Source organism: Hipposideros armiger, unplaced genomic scaffold (assembly GCF_001890085.2).
Source record: "Hipposideros armiger isolate ML-2016 unplaced genomic scaffold, ASM189008v1 scaffold_63, whole genome shotgun sequence".
In the NCBI taxonomy this organism is placed as follows: Eukaryota; Metazoa; Chordata; class Mammalia; order Chiroptera; family Hipposideridae; genus Hipposideros; species Hipposideros armiger.
In genome coordinates, this window is record NW_017731413.1 from 2,864,000 (window position 1) to 2,883,923 (window position 19,924).

Here is a 19,924-nt window from a genome sequence, read left to right on the forward strand (position 1 = left end):
CGGATATTGTCATTGGAAATATGTTGGCTCTGAGCTTTCTGGGGGCTATAAATTATTGCAGCGGTTAACTATAGAGCAAAAATGGTCTCATAGGGTTGGAGACTCCAAGGCACGACCAGTCAGTCTCTCACTCAGAGGAGACCCCTGACCTGTTCTTCCAGCTTCTGTGGAGTTTCCCTCAGCAAAGAGGACGCTTGCCCCCTGACAACCTCTTGTCTACAGAATAACTCTTCTAAAGAGAAAATTCTCTGTCTTGAGCTGAATTCTACTTTTTAAAAAATGCTACTCTTTGATTCTAGTCCAGTATTTGTAACAATATAAAGTCACTCTTGCCTTTCCATTGAATCAGCCCTTCCCACGCTTGAAGTCAGCTATCATTTCCTCCAGCCCTTTTCTTTTCTAGACGTGACTTATCTAGCTCCTTCACCTAGCACATCATTTACTGTGCACGTGGTTTCAGAAAATTTGTGATGTTGTCTTTCCAAGACACTCCAATTTATCAATATCCCTTTGAATTTGTATCACCAAAACACAGACATGAGGAAACACATATGTGCAAAAAGTATAAAATCCATTAAGAGTCCTGGTTTACTGTAGTTGGAAACTGCAATAAAAAAGTGAGCTTCCTCTTTCTTTCTCGCTCACAGCAGCTTCAATGGATTTGTTATGGATTGAGTTTATGATTAATTACAACAGAAGCTCTATGAAGGTAGGAATTCTTGTCTGTTTTGCTTACTGCTCCATCTTTATTTCTTTAGCAAGAGAAAATAACTAAATTTAATACATACGTATGTATGGGAATCCCACATAGTTGAGAGAATCAGAGACCCCATATGCACGAGAGCGCACAGTAATGCACTCACTATATATTTGGTGAACCAGCATAAGAATAAAGCAGTCATGTACTAAAGCTGCTAGATCTTTGTTTATTTGCACTGTTGACAACGTAGGCCCCTTCCATTCTGTACTCATGAAACTGATATTTTTAAAATCTAAGTATAGGGCTTTGTATCTGCTGAATATGACCTTGGTTTAGACCAAATGTTTGCAATAGCTAAAACTATATCCAAATGCACACACATGAACAAAAATTAACTGTCAAGCAATGGTTCTGGTTAGCCTAGGAGACTTAATGGATCGAACACCATTTTTTCATGGTCACACCCCATAGCTTTCAACTACAAACTAAACATATTCTATAAGCTAATTCATTCCCCTTTTAATTCTATTGTAATTAGTTACCTCATTTACTTTTCAAAATGACACCTATCATTTCCTACACGAGACAACTGAGGCACAGAAAAATTAATAACTAGCCCTGGGTCACACTACAAGTAAATTCCAGAGTCAGAATTCAAATTCAGATACCATAGGACCAAATCCTATACGTGTTTCACTGTTCCATGCTCTCCTTTCTAGAAAATCAAAAGATATTGTGAAAGGAAAAATAGTGGCAAGGAATTTCTAAAGAGGGTCCCTTTTAAATAATTTGTATCTCCCTCGTGAATTATGATTTCTCAGAGAGTTTATCATAAATTCCCAGAAACCATTCTCCTTAAGATATTTTCCCTTCTCTACGCGACAGTTTCAAACAATTAGAGATCCCAATATTAAACGAAATTTCAATTTTAAAATTTATGTCAAATTTTGAATTTTCATTCCTATAACCGAAGAAGCTGGTTGGGGTAGAAAACAGTAACAGAGTTTAGGAGAGGAGAAGCAAAGTCCCAGTTATGAACTCCATGTGAATAAACCATGTTTGCACATTGACAAATTAACTAAATTCAACTTTCAAAAAAGTTGTGCATGAAGAAAAACAAAAACAAAAACAAAACAGCACATCCCCTTGTTTGGAGGGACTGAGACAAGATAGACTAGAGATAAACTGAATTTTTTTTAAAAAATTGACCATTTTCATGGGTGTCACATAGAGGCAACATGCATGACAAATGTTTGTATCACCTACTGGATTTCTGGAAGGTATTCCCTATGTGATAAAAGATCAAGGCAATTTGACCAATAAATTAGAGCAACTGCCAATTAAGTAAAAATATTCCCCTCAAATAGGCTAACATTCTATTGAGAAAAATTGGATAATCACAATGTACCAATCTATTTAACTATCTTGAAAATTCAATTTCTTATTAAATAAAAGCACATGATAGTTCATCTTCATTTGCAACAGATCTGTGGATGCTCAATTCATTTTATGACTTGCTCAATTACAAAGTAAATAAGTGACTCATAGAAATCGTTTATTAACTGGCAACAATGAAAACCAAAGATTTTATTTTCTCTGTGGGCTTAACCGGCCCCTCTCTGGTTTTCATGAATAGGGTTATTTAAAGCTTCCATCTATTGTTGGCATCAGTAGAAAATGTTTCTCATAAAAATTTAACTGTAACTCACCAAAATTACAAAATTGCTTTATTTCTGAAGTCACCAAACAGATCAAGTTAATTAAATGTATTTCTTTGGATCTAACATGGCAGACCACTACATCTTAAGAGATAGTTATACCAAGTCTTCTGTATATGTGTTTCTTCCATTATAAATCTCAAAATGTAAACATGCATATGTTAACTGATCTATTTACTAATTAACTTACTCAACAAACCTTTATTGATTACCCGTTATGTGTCAAACACTATGTTACATCATGGAGATTTGAAGAAATCAGGCACAATTTCTTTTCTTTAGGTAGGTACAGTCTAGTGGGTAAGACATAAACATGAGCATAAAATTTCAACACAGTGGAGTAAAAATGACATTATAGAGATCACTTAAGTTTACAGATGTCACCAGTACCTGGAAATGTGTATATATTTATTCCAGAATATTCTGACCTTATTCAGTCTGTGTGTGTGTGTGTGTGTGTGTGTGTGTGTGTGTGTGTGTAGGGGTGGGTAGCAGTAAAAGAAAGGGAAAGAAAGCCACAGAAGGTAGATATTTTGATTGTTTATTTAAGAGAATTTTATTATAAGCTGTTTTCTCTTCCATGGCAGGCTTTCAGCCTGAACCTTAGAGGAAAGTACAGTGATTTTTATGCTGATTTTTTCATATTGAAGCCCTAAGATATAAAGTGACATATTTAAATGGTTGAGAGCAGAATCAGGCCAGCAAGTTCAGTGTATTGTCCACTAGGTCACAACCCAGAGACTGTATTAATGAAAAAGCTTTTTATACTTGAAGGCAGACTTCAACAAATTTGTGACAGTAAATTAAAGGTTTGACTTAAGACACCAGCAGAATAGAGTCCTTCTATTCTGCTGGTGTCTTACAAGGGAGCCTTTATAAATAAATTTATAATTATCCCTTCTCAAAGGTCTATCTTCATTATCCCTCACTAACCAGAATGCAAGTGAGAACTCAAGCAATTACAAAAATAGCTGCTGAGACAAAGTAATGATGGTCTCCTGGATAAAATTCTATTCAAAGGATGAACTTCCTGAGAATTTATTTTACTACAAAAACTCAATAAAATTAAGCCAGTGAGTCTGGGTTTCCTCTATTTACGCTGCCTTACACAAAGATGAATTAAGTAAAGAAGAGTAGCTGATTCCTGTCTAAACATTTGTCTTCTTTTAAAATTGACTTAGAATAGTCTTTCTATAATACCAAAACCTCCAAATTGTAGCAAAAAAAAAAAAAAGCAATAAGTCTGGTTACTTAATCTCTGCCACCCTACCTCACTACATTTCCACTTTCACACTCTCTTCTCTCTCCCAGGTGGATTGTGGCCTCTTCCCCCTCCACTGGGAGTTACTCCATTAGGTAATGTTTCTACCTTTTGTTAGAAACATCTTTCCCTAAAAATGGGCTCACCTCTCTTGTTTACTCAAAAGCCTTCCTTCGATCCTACCACCGATTGTAGCTGCCATTCTAGTCCCCTCCTTTCCTTCAACACCAAATGCATAGAAAATGTAGGCTGCCTATTATTATGGACTCAACTTCCACAAGTCATATTCATTATTCCATTCATTATAACATGGTTTACATTGTCAATAGTTCAGTTTTTCTGAGGTGACCATAAACTTCCTTAATTCTGAACAAGGCTAGTGCTTAATCCTCATACTGCTTGGCAGCTTAGTGAAATTTGGAACCAGTAGGACTCCCTTCTGCTCAAAATCCATTTTTGCCTTAGTTTCCATGGTGTCACTCCTCCCTGAGTCTCCCTTGCTTCATTCTCTCCCCTTTGATAGACTCTTCCATTATACTCATCCTTTAAATGTGAGCTGGTTTTCAAAATTTCCATCTGTGGTACTCTTCTATGCTTTCATTCATTCTCCTAGATTAGGAGTTGAAAGGAAAGATGTTGTATTGTTCCAGAAATACTATCTCCTCTATTCAACATTCACTCACCTCTCTCAACAGGTACAAATAAGAATGAAACAGTCACAACTCTTCTGAGTTTCACACCTACATCACTAATCACTAGAGTTCCCTACTAGGATGTCTTTCAAATATTTATCTGAAAGTATCTATCTTCCTCCTCATCTCCAGTAAATTATCCTACGTCCAGTATTACTCATCATGGCATCATCATCCATCTATCTTCTAAACTAGGACTTTCAGTGCCATCTTTAACTCTTCTCTTTCTCTGTCCCATTGCATTCAGTTAGTCACTAACATTTATCAATAGTAACTCAGAAACGTTTATTGACTGTAGCTTCTTTTCTTCATTGTCACAGTATACCTAAAATCCTGTCATTTTGTGGGGGATAGACAAGGATAAAACCTTCCTTATCTTTTCCCTCTTGATTCTCCTTGTAGCCAGTATGTACAATTCTCCATGGTTGGCAGAGTTAGCCATCATAAAAATAAATACTAACAAGAAAGCATTTCAAATCGCAAGCCTGCACAAAAAAATAAAAATGCAATCACATAGCTTGGTTGGCTATTTTCTACAAGATCAAAACTTCAGATTGTGTTTCTTTGCCTTCAAAGCTCTTCACCATCTGGCCTCATCACATCTTTCTAATTCATTGTTTACCTCTCTTCCTTCACATGCACATACACTCAAAGCCTCACCATACTGCAATTCCCACCATAATTGCGGAGTACCGTGGCAGGTGTTATTTTTTCTGCCTAGAATGATTTCCCTCTATGTCTTCATTCTGCATTCTTTAATAATCAGGTTGAATGGCCTCTCTTTAGGTGAAACCTTTCCCAGTTTCCCCACAGAGTTACTGAAACTAACCACATCTCTAATTCCTGTGTGACAATTTATCTATTTTTCTATCACCCAACTTGACAGTGAAGTCCTTTAGGGCAGTGAGTTAATCTCATTAATCTCTGTATCTCCAGAGCCTAGCACAGTGCCTAGGGTATAGAGAGTAGTCAGTAAATATTGAATTCATAAATATTTTTGATACAGATGTTTTTTACATTAATCACTGAAGGTTAACGATGGGAATAATTCAGATAGGGAAAGAAACTCACCATTGTTTTCCTTTCAACATGTTGAACACAAAGGCTACTATTACAAATTAGCTAAATAAGTAATAAAGGAGTTTTTAAGCCACTTTTTAAAGCTATATTTGGACAGTTAACAAGATAGCTTGATAACTAATACATTCCCATCTGTTGTATTGTACTATAAAATCTTATGTGGTCATGTATGTTTATATTTTTCAGTCTACTTATCTGATTTATAATAAGAATATAGTGTACCACTAAATACATTTACAATAGCTATCATGGATACTTTTATTAAAATAAATTTTTTTTCAATAATAAAATGACTTCAAATATACAGTCAATAAATATTTTAAATGGTTCACACCTTCATGTATTAAATTTATCGTGCAATTACCCTCTTGTCAAGGTGTAAGAAAATAAACTGTTTTTCAAGAACTTAGATCTGACCATATTTTCTTTCCATCCTATTCAAAAATTTACAAGTCAAATTTTTATTTTATTTTATTTATTTATTTTTGCAATAAGAACTACATAAGTAGAAGTTTTCTTACATTCATTTTAAATACTCTCATGGCACTGATATCAAAACTTAAATGCAGCTCTGAAAATTTTCTTTGGATTATACTGAAAACTCTAGAAGAATAAAATTAAATGTACTCTTAGTGAAACAGAAGCCACCTGTGTATTATCCACCCCATTATCAATATGCAACAGTTGCTACATACATCTTCTTTGTTAATGGGTAAGAAGAATGACAGAATTAGTAATACATATTATTGTCACCATATATATTTATGGTTTTCATGAAAGAAACCATTTGCAATTCACAGTAATAAACTTGAAGTATTCAAGAGGACAAGTGTTAATCTCAGTTTTCACTGTAAACCTTTTAAGTCTTTGTTGTCATATCTAAGCATCTGTTATCCTACAGTAGAAGAAATCTAAACACAGCCCTAGGAAGCTGTCAATTTTTGTTCAGACTTTTGTGAAAACCCAAATTCTTTGCAAGCAGTCACTGATTTAAGAAGATTTGCATTCATCACTGGTTACCTCATTATTAAGTCATATTCTTCACTCAGAATTGTTTCCATGCTCACTTGTGACTCTGTAAGCATAATAATAGGAGTGAAGTCTTAATATTTTTCTAGTTGCTCTGTGAGTACCTTAAGGGAAACCAATACATTGATTTTGACTTAGACACCTCTTAAATAATTTGTACACATCTGACCAATAAATTTCATCTATATCAAAGTATAAATCCCAGAGGGAAAATGAGAACCTGGTATTTTCCAATTGAAATCTTTGATAAGCTATCAGCAGCAAGGGTGGAATAAAAGTGAGCATAACAGGAAGATTAAAATGAGAGGCTATCAAACAGGGGTGACCAAGGTTGCCAGGAAGGTAATCCTCCTTATATTATTTCCTTTACCATTTCCTTCTCTAATCATAAAAAGTCCGAACCTCAATTTCCATGTTTCTAAAGGGTGGAACTCAATATAGCAATAAGTGAAAAAAAATCATGCATTTTCCTTACCCTCATACCCTGGATATAAAACAACTTGAAGTCTGAAACCATATGTATTAGGATAACCAAGATACGGTGAAAATAAATATAAAAATAAATGTGACCCCTTTTAACAAATGTAATTTTTTCTAAGCCCTTCTTTCTGTTCATGTTTCTAAAAAACAAATAATAATAATAATAATAATAATAATAATAATAATACAATACTCAGAGTCCTCCTTTATTGGTAACATAAAAGGCAAAGATAAAAGCTGAGGTTTTATGATGTCATACCCCTTACACATGCAGGTTATTGTGTTAATAATACTTTTAGGGCCATATTTTATTATGAGAAAATGCTAACACAAAATAAGTATATTTTAGGAAACATAGTCATTAAAGTTTGGATTAAACCTAGTTATTAAAGTGTGTGTGTCTGTGCATTCTTAAACAGGTATTTACATCTACTTTCAGTTGGCTTGAAATTTAATATAGTTTAGTAAGACAGAGTCATAATAACAAATGATTAACACAATTCACACTTCTTGCTCGGCTTAAGGAAATTTCTGGGAGTCCATTAAAAATAACTACAAGCTGTGCAATTGCATATCTATAGTTTTAAAGACCTAAGAACTGATAGCCAATAAAATTGGTTCAGGAGGCTCAATTTGCATGGAAAAAAGCACAGAGCTGGCTCTTAGTGAGATCTAGAGAATAAAGAGTAGAACAGAAAGAAGGGATCAGATGGAATGAGTGAAGAGGAAGACAATGCAAGTAGGTAAGACTTTGGGTTTGATGTATGTGATGGGGGATCTTGAACAAGGGAGTGACATATTCAATACAGAAGTCAGCAAATATGGCTCTGAGGACTGCAATGGGTTTTACAGAAGGGAAAAGAATGATGAAAAAGTAACCAGAATGTCTCAGCAATCTAGTGACAAGGAACATTAAGACTGCTGTTTAAATCATTCAGTATTCTAGCCTAGTATTCTGTCATCGTGCCACAGAATATGGCTTGCTTATGACACTGAGACTAATTTCAAATGATTTAGAGACATATTTACTCTCCATTATTCATCTGAACCTAATGCCACAATCCACAGGTCAGAATTCACAGAAAGTTGGTGGGGGGGTGGGGGGGAGTTGTGTCACATTGACCTACAGTGTCATTGTTGAATATTGGAACTAGTCACCAACCAGTTCTACATAAACATCTGAACTTCCAGCTTTAAAATGAGAAGATATTTAAAAATTTAATAGCTAAAATGAGAAGACCTGGCATTGCTCTATGTTCTTGTATAACTACACATTGTCTTTATTTTCAGACAGGGCACGGCTCCTCCAGTGTGCCACAATCCCCATTTGTCTATATCCTTGCTTTGCTTGAACCCCCTTCACTATTACTGGCTCATTTGAGCTCGCGATCTCAGATCTCTATCTTCCTCCAAAATGGATTTATATTTTGAGATTTCCCCCAAATGGTTTCTCTAGCTATGTAAAGTACTAATAAACTAAACTTATCTTCATAAATGCTTTATTGCTTCCCATGACCTTTCACACTTAACACAATCGACACAGCGACCCTACATATATATCATTTCCACAGTCTTACAGATATGAGCAAAGCAGTTGTGACAAGCCAAGAGGCACACACAAGCTGACCTCTGGTAAGTGTCTGAGTTGGCAATGGCCTTAGGTCTTTCATCTCCTGGTAATTGGTCTTCCCGCTCCTCTGGGCTCCCAGGACTATATACCCCAATTCTTATATTCTGGGATTTAACCTACAGGTCTACCCTATTATGACATCCAATCCTATCTCTCACACATGCTCAACATTTTCTCCCACCCCATTCTATCTCTGGACTCCAAACTCTGCCCAATCTCAGACTCTATTGCCTCCTGGCTAGTTTCAATTGATCCTTCAGGTCCCAATAGAAACCTCACTTCCTGAGGAAACGTTCTCAGACACACTCCAAGACTTGGCTAAATTTCCTTGTTATTTACACCCATTCTGCCCTCTACTTACTCCATTGTCACATACTTAACACTACATGAACATGTGTCTCCATGGCTGGGCCATAAGGACTACAGAATAGGAAACAGGTGTTTCTCATTCACAGTAGTGTCTCTAATCCCTGGAAGAACTGAGCTGGCATATGTCAAGTCATGAGGCCAAGTTTTTGGTTTTGCTTTTAAAAATAGTGTTTAATTGTATCAGTCTACCTTAAAAAAAAATGAATAGTGACTGATATTTTTTAAGCACTTACTATCAACTTCTTCAGATGTCCAGATATCTTTATTCCTATTCAGAGCTGCAGGATTCTGGATGGGGATAGAGTGTGTGTCTGTACAGATATAGGGCACTGGGATTCACTCTTGCCACTTTTCTGACACGTGTAGGAATGTCACACTTCAGCTGACATTTACTGTAGTTTTGGTACTTCTTATCAATGACCCTTAAATTCTGTGTGGCCCCACCCAACATCTAGTTTGCAGCCAAGGGTTGTGAGGCAGCCTATTTGGCCCACTTGGGCAATTGTTCCTGTTGTTCAACATGATCTTGTTTTTTGTTGTCCTTGTTCAGTTTGCCAGTTAGCAATGCACGGTCACAGTCTTTATTCTTTAAGGTGCTTATTTTTTATAAGCACCACAGTTGTCCCCTGTTTAAAAACACCCTCTAATCTCTCTACTGATTACTTACTCATTTTCATTGTTTTTAAATAAAACTCCCCATTTTGTCAAGGTTTCAATAGCTAAAATTGAGTAAGCACTTGCTTATTATTTTAAATGAAATGCTACCTTAGGCATGTCTTGTCTTGTATATTCTTGAGGGCAAGGTTCAAGTCCTATTTAATAGTTAGGAACTCCTTAACTACCGGTGGATTTTATCATAAGAAAAGAAGGAAATAAAAATCATCCGCAGATGCTGAGTTTTTGAAACTAGAAGGAACCCCTGGCAATCAATATGGCAAAAATAGTCTGTAGGGAGGTACTGAAAGCACACATAAAATTTTGCTTTTAATCACTCTAACATCTAGCCTTTGTCCAGACACAAGGTATATGATGTGGAGAAGCAGAGAAGCAATATGAAATATTCTGTAAAAACAGTAGTTCCAGTGGGAGACTGAATAAGAGTTTCAAGAAAACAGGTCATGAATGATTGAAAAGAGTCCCAAGAAAGTCACATTGCACAAAATATTTATACAAGTATTTACCATTACTAAATTTAAAGTTCTTATTTTTCCAGATGTAGGCTGCACAGCCCCAGTTTGTCACTTCCTTTACATTCATAGTCCAGTCAATCCCTTTGTTTATTATGGCAAGTGCTACAAGGCTCTAAATCTGGATCTCTGTCCCTGAACCTCCCTAACCAGGCTGGAAACTCTGCACGTGGAAGCAATTTGCCACAACTGTTTCTCCAAGATCTAGCAGTCCTCATAGGACCTAGCACATAGTGGGTACACCATAAATGAATGACCAATGGATGAATGATTTCATGAAATTTGAACAATGGACTAGATACCAAGGTAGGACATTGCTAAAAACAAAAGTGGAGCTATGTATGAATTTCAGGGTGCTAAGGTTACAATAATGGTCAGAGAAGGGTTCCATTTTAAGAACAAACATGGATCCTGTGCATTTTCTGCCATTTTTTTAAACCTTTACGGAATGCAGACTAAGTCCCCCATTAATGTAACTATAATATTTGCGATGCAATGGTTGGTTCACATAGATCCTCTAATCTAGGCCTTCTTCTCCTAAGCCAAATTAAGATTAACCATAACTAATATGAACGCCTTATAAACATAACATTCCAAACAGCAGTGATGGGTGCAGATGGCTGGGCCAGAAATCAGGCAAAAACTAAGTTTCGTCTTGACATCTGGGTATGATGTTAAAGAAGTATCAAAAATAGCAACTCTGACATTTTCTAGTTAAGCCTTTTTTTCTCATTTATTTCCTGCAGACACGTCTATAGATGGATGGGGAGATGGACATGTGTCACAGACCCTGGTCTCCTCTGGGAAATGTGTTGGCTGTTTTTCATGGTTGTTCTATTTTAAGATTTGCTTTCAGGAATATTGAAAGAGGGACCGCCGCTGAGCTAACTTGCTTTGCCCAGCAAGAGGAAGCAGGTGACAAGCATTGCTCTAGCCACTGTGGGGACAAACTAGAAATGTTGGCTTTGCGGGTTTTATCATGTTTCTTTTAATTTCTTTAACCAACTTGAATACAGCAGGAGAGAACATTAATTAATCAATACAACAATGAGCCTGTCCTCTGGAGAGAGGGATATATACTTGCAATATAGTGATATCTCTATTATATATCAAATAAGCTGATTTACAGAGGTCTACATTTCTTGCTTATGTAGGTTATGCGAGGATAGGCCTTCAAATAGATGTATGCCATAAAAATTACTTTAATTCCTGTTGGAATATAAATACATTCTGTTTAACTTTGGTGAGATAAAAAAGCCCAAAAATAGAGGCCATGACTTTTAAAACTTAACTGTGCTTGAGTATATTCCCGACCTGGGTATTATTCAAGGCCTTACTGGTGAATATTGAAATTGACTCTATGGCTATGAGACTTCTTTTAATGAGTGAAGTAACTGCCTTATCTTCATCTCCCACAGGTCCACAGCAGTGCTCCTTCTCCAAGCACTGCCTGTGCTTTGGTGCTGCTGCAAGGGGGTTTGTTATTGGTCCCCCACAGTATCAGCCAGGAATTGGGAGCAAGTGTTTAGAAGTGCCTACAGCAGTATGACACAGCAAGTCTATGTTTGTTGAATCCAATAATAAAGAATTGAGTTTGTTTTATATGTCTTTTTACATTTTATCTTTCCAGATAATTCTATTTTATTCTATTTAACAAAAACATCAATCCATAACGGCTTGTCATTAAGAGGGGGAAAAAGGGTCCTTTTTGAGAATTAAGAGTGCTCAGTACAGCGGGGTGTCTACTGTGACAGGTCAGGCCGACCTGGTCGGGATTTCAGCTCTTCCACATAGAGCTATGGGGACAAGTTACTTTAACCCTCTGTGTCCCAACTGCCTCATCTGCAAAGTACACACAATGCTATCTATATCTCAGCTTAGGAACATTCAGAAAACACTGGCTTTGCTGTCAGAGAGCCCTCGGTTTCCCCAACTGTATAATGGACACAATAATACCAGTGTCACAAAGTTGTTGTAAGGCTTAGATAACTGGGTCAAGTCTGCAACTCAGCACCTATTCTGTGTCTGGCAAGAACCCATACTTAGCAGTTATTATTGAAAGTGCCTTGCCCATAGTAGGCACTTGAAAAATATCAGCTTTTATTTTTTCTTCACTTGTGTAGAGGATCCTGAAAATGTCCTGCCTAATGATCCTAGTCCAAACTCCCAAGTGAGCTGGGGGCATCTCACCCTGTCCAAGCCACCTACAGATGCTGTACAGAATGATCTGGGTCCTATAAGAAACACTTTGTGCTTCTAGCCCATCAATAGGGGCCCCTTGTGTACCAATGGACATGTCTCCTCTTATATTTTCCTCTGAAAACATTCTCCTTGGGGCCGTCTCTGCATTAAATGACATCAGGCTGGCAGAGACAACTGACAGTGATAAGAATGCACGTAATAGCCATTTCAGGTAATAAGGGGAAAAGTCAAAGAGATAATTCTATCTCTTCTTTCACAAACTCCTAGCCATAATGTGTCTTTTCATGCCCTCCCTTAAAAAAAAAAATTGCTTGAGGAGATAGATATGGATAAAAAGACCAAAAATGGTCTAATCATTTTTGAGTTCACAAAACACTCTGATTTGATTCTTACAACACCATGGCGGACCCTTTATTTTCACTTCATTGACAAACCCAGGTAGAGAAGCTAAATGTTTTTCCAAGCATATAATGCTGGTGAAGGCATACCTTCAGCTTGAACCCACTCCTTCCAACCCTCAAATCTATGCACAGAAAATGCAGGTGAAGTCGTTATATAAGAAAAAGAAGAGTATTTCAAGAGACTGTCCCAGCATAATAGTTTGATGTACAAAAAACTTTAAATCATGAATACAGGCCTTTGTGAAAGAAATACAATGGGCAACCAAGAATGAATATATGGATGAGATGTGGGTAGAAAAACACGGATGTATATCCAAAAATAAAGAAGAGTATTAGGAAAAAAATGTTCAAAGGACTACAGCTTGTGGTCTAAGGCATAACTAGTTTCAAAAACCCACAGACACAAATGAGAAAAAAAAAAAAGGAAAAGGAAAAGCTGACTGACGTTCCTAAATGGCCCCAGGCTTAGAGAGAGAGGCTGCCTTTGAGGATGTCAGACAACCCCTAGAAGAGCCCCAGCAGGCACCTTCAGCTGCAGAACTAAGTTCACCCCGTGGCCTAGTTAACCATTCCCACTCAGGGGAGATTTCCACAGGCAAGGGAGAGAGCACACTGGCAAACACATTTCTCCAGCTGCTGCCAGATGCCTGCAATCTCATCAGCCCAGAATTCTGATCTTTCATGAGAGGTCAGCGACCTTTACAAGGGCAATACCTCAAATGTTCTCAGACATCTAGACCTTTGTGTGGATACATTTCAGGTCCTTGCTTGAAAGGAGGCTCTACAAGTAAAGGGAAGAAGAGAGGCAGCGCACTGGGCATTTAAAGGGAGGAAGGAGAGGATGCACCTTCTCAATAAAAGCTGGCGGTGGTGCAGGCAGATGTTGACTTTTCACAATGTTGCCTAAGATTAGCCATCACTCTCTGAATCATGCATCCTCTAGAACACTTGTGTAGATGGGTTATGTGTGTATCTGCACACACATGCAATAAGGAATAGTTACACTCAAGATCATCGCTAATGTGTTTTGACCTCTTACCACATGCCAAGCACTATGCTTTATACTTGTTATTGCATTTCATCTTTACAGTAAGCCAATGGGGGTGGGTATGTTACTTTTCTTATTTAATAACCAAAGAAACAGGTTTAGGAACTGATTTTCATATAGCTAGTAAGTGGTAGAGTAAGCAATCAAACCAGTCGATCCAATTCCAATGTAGCCACTACATTTGTGTACTAAACTTAAGCTACAATGTTTTTATCATAAACACACACAAGGCCCAATGTTTTAGACCCTGCAGCCATAAAGGCAGAAGCCCTAGCCATTGAGTTTTTAATCTCCTGATTTAACACATACCAAGTGCACAAAAAATGCACTGAGAAGGAAAAAAATTCAGCAATGCACCTTCAGAAAAGATGGGAAACAAGGAGGGAGAGTGAAAATGGAATGATATAAACTTTAAAGGTAGAGCATTTGCCAAAAGTAGAAATGAAAAATAAGAACTTTCTGTATCTCTGAAAAACGATGAAAATGTAACCTTCTAAACCTTGAAGGAATTGTTTTAAGTTCAACAAAAAAATATACAACTTTGATGAGGCTTTCTCCTAAATTCTGACAATAATCATATAAAATCCCTGGGCAGAAAAATGTGCACAGTATCAAGTTTTTATGGTTATTTATAATTCACCGATCTACTGCCAATTCGTCTGTCTCACAACCTTGTGTATCTCTATTCTGCACTTTCCAAACTCACATAGGAGTGTTTCGTATATGTGAGAGTGCTGGGGGAGAGAGATAAAATAGTGCCTGGTACACTGTAGGAGCTCAACAAATGTTCTCTGAGTGAGTCATTAAAGGGCAAACATGGCAAACCCATCGCAAATATCAGATTTACTCAAAGATAAGCAAATTAAAATTTTTTTAAAATAATAAAACCATCATGATACAGAATGGAATGGGATATAAAATATAAGTGAATTTCTAAGCTAAAACTCACAGCTTCAAATAAAAATGAACTCGCTTTGCTACATGCTTAAGGTTAACTTAGGGAGTCTGTTTTCTCCTTTCCACCATTTTTATCACTTAGCTGAAAAATTTGGATAAGTATACGCATATGAATGTGTACACATGTATTTACCCTGGATCATGGACGACTGACCTTTCTATTTTAAAATGAATCTTGTTTAGGGAACCTTTTTTTTTTTTTTATAATGTCACTTTAGAGAGAAACGATGCATCCTTCCTTTTAGTATATTAGCAGATAGCACAGTGGGCCCCTAAGAACCACGGTCACTAAAGGGTAATTGCCTCCTTCCCTTTCTCCTCTCTAAAACAATCATGCTATGATTCACATTTCATGCAATTATTTGAACAAAAACCAAAAGAAAGACAATTTCTATTCTCCACTGCTTTTCACTTAACGAGTTGGAAAAAGAAATGCAAAAATATCATCCTTGTCCCCCACACCTTTCAACCTCTTGCCCCCAACCATGACGATCCCAGGAAAGGGCTCTGAACGCCAAAGAGCACTAACTAAACAAGTGTGAGCTCTCATGCTACTAGGTAACCAGGAGGCCATTTAGTGCACTAAAGTGCAGCGGAGGTTAGCCAAGTCGAGTGTCCGAAAGAATCTGGACATGTCGACGGCAGTGCTGAGTTAGTCAAGCAAAGAAGCAAGTAACTGGTGACTGGAATATTTTGAACTTATTGATCCTGAACCTTTCTTTAGAAAATAAATGAGTATCACAGATCCCTTATGGACCCCAAGGGACATTTATAAATAAAAAATCTTTGTCAACTTGAGACCAAAAGTGGTTCAAGAATTTGTCTGATGGCTAAAACAGAAGGGACCTCACCTCACACTGTTGAAACTATTCCAGGTACAGCCATGGTACAGGCATCTATTGGGCCTTTAATAATTTCTATAGGGTTTTTTTTGCTAAAACTTCAAAGAAAAAGTTATTTTATTGTTCCCCTGCACCCTCTGTTAACTTTTGATCCAATCTGGTAAGATATATTCATAGGACAGTGATAAAACATAAAACAAAATAAACTAGGGTTATAGTCCAGGGTAAGATGGTGGTTATTAAGGCTCTAACTCCAGGGAAAGAGAGGCTCTGTAAAATTTATTTCAATATATGGAATGCAGGCACTAGCTGAGGAATATTTAGATGTATACATAAAATGAGCTATGACATTATCACAATAATCTGACACATCTCAGCAATTTAGTTTTCCCACCTTAAATGTATATTACATTTATCTCTCCTAGGTGACTCTTGTATAGCCCTCTTAAGCTTCCTAAAAATATATTCAGTATGAAGGCAAACTGATATTATTCATCCCAATTTCACCATTTGCAAGGAAATCCCCCTGAGGAGACAATTCCACAGCCCGCTGCTGCTCACGGGGAAGGGCCAACGCCTTTCCTCACTCTTACTGCTCCCCAAGCTCTCATTGCAAGGACGTGAGAAAAAGGCATCCAACTTGGCAGGGTGACAGGTCAAAAGGTCAAGGATCAATATAGTGATGTGCTTTAGGATATTCGCTTGATTAAGTGAGCTTCGTAAAATATTTAAGGAGGTTTATACTTACCACTTAGGAAATAGTCATCAAGTTACAAGAACACAGCAATTCTCGATGTCTGCTTTTCATGCAAGCAAACACTAGCACGTAAAATGTACTGCTTGCGGAACTCCGCAAATACCTACATTTAATGGGAATTTTCACCCTGCATATTCAGTTTCTGCTGACCCAGGAGTTATTGTCAAAACTACTAGGAACTCTTGCACTACATCGTATGTAGGCAGTGGTAGGAAGTAGCCCAATAACATGCTGGGAAGAAGAAGAAACGCATTTGGGTTGACACAATCCACCCTAGTTAATCCTCAAAAGTGAAATTTCTACATCCTATAATCAAGAGTTGCTGGGCATTTGATTAAATACCCCAGGCATTTGGTCCCCAACCTATTTTCATTTCCCCCGCAACAGGCAAACAAGAGAAATTAGACCAAGAACCTAAAGAAACAAAGTGTGTACTTTAATACAGAAATGCTTTTACCTGCCATGCCTGCTGTGATCGAAATGGGCTGGGTTTTCACAATGTTAGTCAGCTTAACTCCCAGCTGGTGGCACTGGGAAAATGTAGTCATGCAGTCTTACTGCTCTGTTTCTGTTCCTTAACTGTCAACTGAACTACAATAGAGAGTCAAAAGGAAACAAAAGAGAGACGGACCCAGAAAGAACCGGAAGGATGACAACAAAGCAAGAAAAGAAAATGATGAGTCAAAGACACTATGCTGGCCAAATATGGCAGCTCAGACTACTTCCACATTGAAGGCAATCATGCTTCAATTCATTGTCACTTTTCCCCTCAGAAATTCATGATATTTTACAGACCACAAATTATCTAGTAGATATGTGGATTAAATATATTTTATATATTCTGGGAGATTTTGGTATAAACTTAAATGATGTTGAAAACACTAATATTTTTGAACTACAAAGACAGCACCTTATCACTGTGATGGATTGTAGCATATGTGACCAAATTAAGAGGGCTAGATATTTACGTTATCATCATATTATATCTACAGGCCCTGGAACTTTCCATATGTCCAGCTCTTCCGTTACCTTCTCATTATCTTTTGTACTTTTCCCTTCTCAAGTGGGTGTTGCAGTTTTACAACAGTAACCACAAGGCTGTCACTTATCACAAAATCTTTATTTCCCATTTTAACTTCAGAACACTTCAAAGTGCCATTGTTTTGGGTTTGTTCACATTTAAGAATTCATACATCAAAAGTTACACCTCATCAAAAGTTAGAGAAGAGTATGCCTTTCTCCCCCATAAAAACTGTAATGTACATAATTTATTTTTATTGAAATATGTTACATGCTTAATGAGTCATAATTTTCTAAGCTGCAAAGGATGAAAGATAGTAAAATAATGTAATTAATACAGAAATAAAAGACATTAAGTAGCTTGGCTTTAAATGCCTCAAATTGGTCACAGTTTAGACAATGTATATGAAGCTTTATATTACACATTTGTGTGTCAAATTAATAAATGAAAACTTTCTTGGGGCTGGGAGATTGATAAATAAAATCTAATGTAACCTAATCTGTAGGGCATGATAAAATCTTACCTCATCAGATGGGACATCCAGAATGTTGCATTTTCCATGTTATTTTATTAATAATGCCATATCAGGCTTCTAATAGTTTTTCTTATAGAATATTGTCTTTCATGAAAATCAGTCAGGATATTAACAGGATGATCTAAAGCTAGAGTACAAATTGTAAACAATTGTTGCCGTTGCTTTGGCCAATCTGGAAATTTAGGGAAAAAAGAATAAGAATTTTCCACCATCAGCAAACACAAGAAATTAATAGTAAGATATTTCTATATATTACCACGGACTTGCTAGCATTTTATATTTTAACTTTCTTATAATCAATTTTTGATCCCACAAAATATTAAAACTCAAATTATATTGACCCCCAGACATAGCAAAGTGGTAATTTGATAATTTTCTGCATTGAGACCTGAATTATCTTCCTTGATAATATACTCTGCTCAAATTCATTGTAAAAATGACCAATTTACCATCTCACTTCACATGAGGAAGACAATGCTACAGAATGTGGGTCCCAGGGTAGAACAACCAAATGCTACCTGGGGAGAGATGAGGGTACCAGAGCGTGTGTGAGTAACTTAAATTGTTCCAATTATTCTTTTGCTTATAAAATGATTCCTATACTCCCCATTATGAGTTCTAAAAACATACACTTGGAAGTAAGAGCCATTAGTATACGTCATTTTGTACTGCCAGACGCCAACTCACAATAAATCTTTTACCTTGTAGAGAGATGGGACATCAGAGGGCTCATAATAGAATGAGTGATGCATAAAATGTTCTTCAGTTTACTTCTCCTGGGATTTATACTTCCAAACCTAGGAACACCGTCTGCCTGCATGGACAGAATGCTAAGCAATGCAGTAAAACTACTAATGCGTTATGTATAGCTTTCCAACTTTGCAAAATCTAGAAGAAACTGCAAAATAAGCAAACAAATAAGCAAGTATATGTCTAAATATTCTGGCACAAGTTGGCTGGAAAAATACACTGTTTAAATAAGGAAGGTCAGAGATGGGCTCAAATTTTTAAGTATGATTATGTAAGTAACATGCTTTTTCTTAGAAGGTGAAGAATTACTGCATTCTTGGTTATAAGTTTGAGAGACTGTTTTCTATTGTATAACACAAGTATTCCACAAGGAAATCACTAGATCTGAATTACAGATAAAATGTTGGCCAAATGGTCCTTTTTTCCCCAAAAAAGTACCCAAAAGAATAAAGAAAAGAAGTGAATCTAAGAGAAATAGATGAGAAAATTTTATATGCTGAAATTCTCATTCAATTTCTTCATTTTCTTGCAAAAATTGTCACTAATTTTTTAAAGGCATAGTTTCAAATCAGAATTTTTTCCATTCCTAAATTTAGCCTCCATTCCTTGTGTCATATTTCTTTAGTCATGAGAAGGAAAATCAATGCCCCTGCTCACCTGTAGAAGCATTTCACTGCCAAGTCTCCATGGTTCCATGGGATCCAATAGCCCGTGGCTCAGTATTGATTTTTCTATGACACCTGTAGAAACAGCCTCTCCTTCCTTTGTAACAAAATATAGCAACAAAAATCGTGTAGTTTCTGAATGAATTTAACAGACGCTATTAAGTACAACTTCATCCTGTAAGGAAATGTGATCTACATTTCCTAAAAAAAGACACTTTTGGTTGATTTTCCTGAGCCATTTAACAACTTTTTAAAAATAACATGAACACGTATTGGTAAAAGTAATTTGAACGTCGTTTTCTTTGGTACCTTGCTGCTAACTCATATATTACAGGTAGCATTAATTTTTCTAAGGAAATTGACAAATGGTAAATAAAGCCTATGAAACTTCCATTCTCAGTTTTAAAATTTCTCCAAAATAAAACCATTTTTGACTATGAAAAAACACAATCATGCCTTTGAAGACTAAAGTTTTGATGAAATGGAGGACTCTTTGAGACAGTGAAGTAGAGCATGTCAAATCCTAGGAGAGAAGGTAGGTTAACCTTTGGGAGTATTTTATAACATTAAAAGAATTGGGAGAACCCACAAAAACCACCA

General features: G+C 36.7%; 1 long non-coding RNA gene across 1 annotated transcript in view; it reads right to left on the minus strand.

The window, feature by feature from the left end:
* The window catches only part of LOC109382296 (uncharacterized), a 34,386-nt gene extending 14,996 nt beyond the window's left edge, over positions 1 to 19,390 (minus strand). Inside the window, exons 1-3 of the long non-coding RNA XR_002123915.1 lie at positions 19,317 to 19,390; positions 18,611 to 18,723; positions 17,898 to 18,081 (exon numbers count right to left, since the gene is read on the minus strand). This is a non-coding gene — a long non-coding RNA (uncharacterized LOC109382296). The remainder of the gene's footprint in view (positions 1 to 17,897; positions 18,082 to 18,610; positions 18,724 to 19,316) is intronic.
* Positions 19,391 to 19,924: the final 534 nt, after the last annotated feature.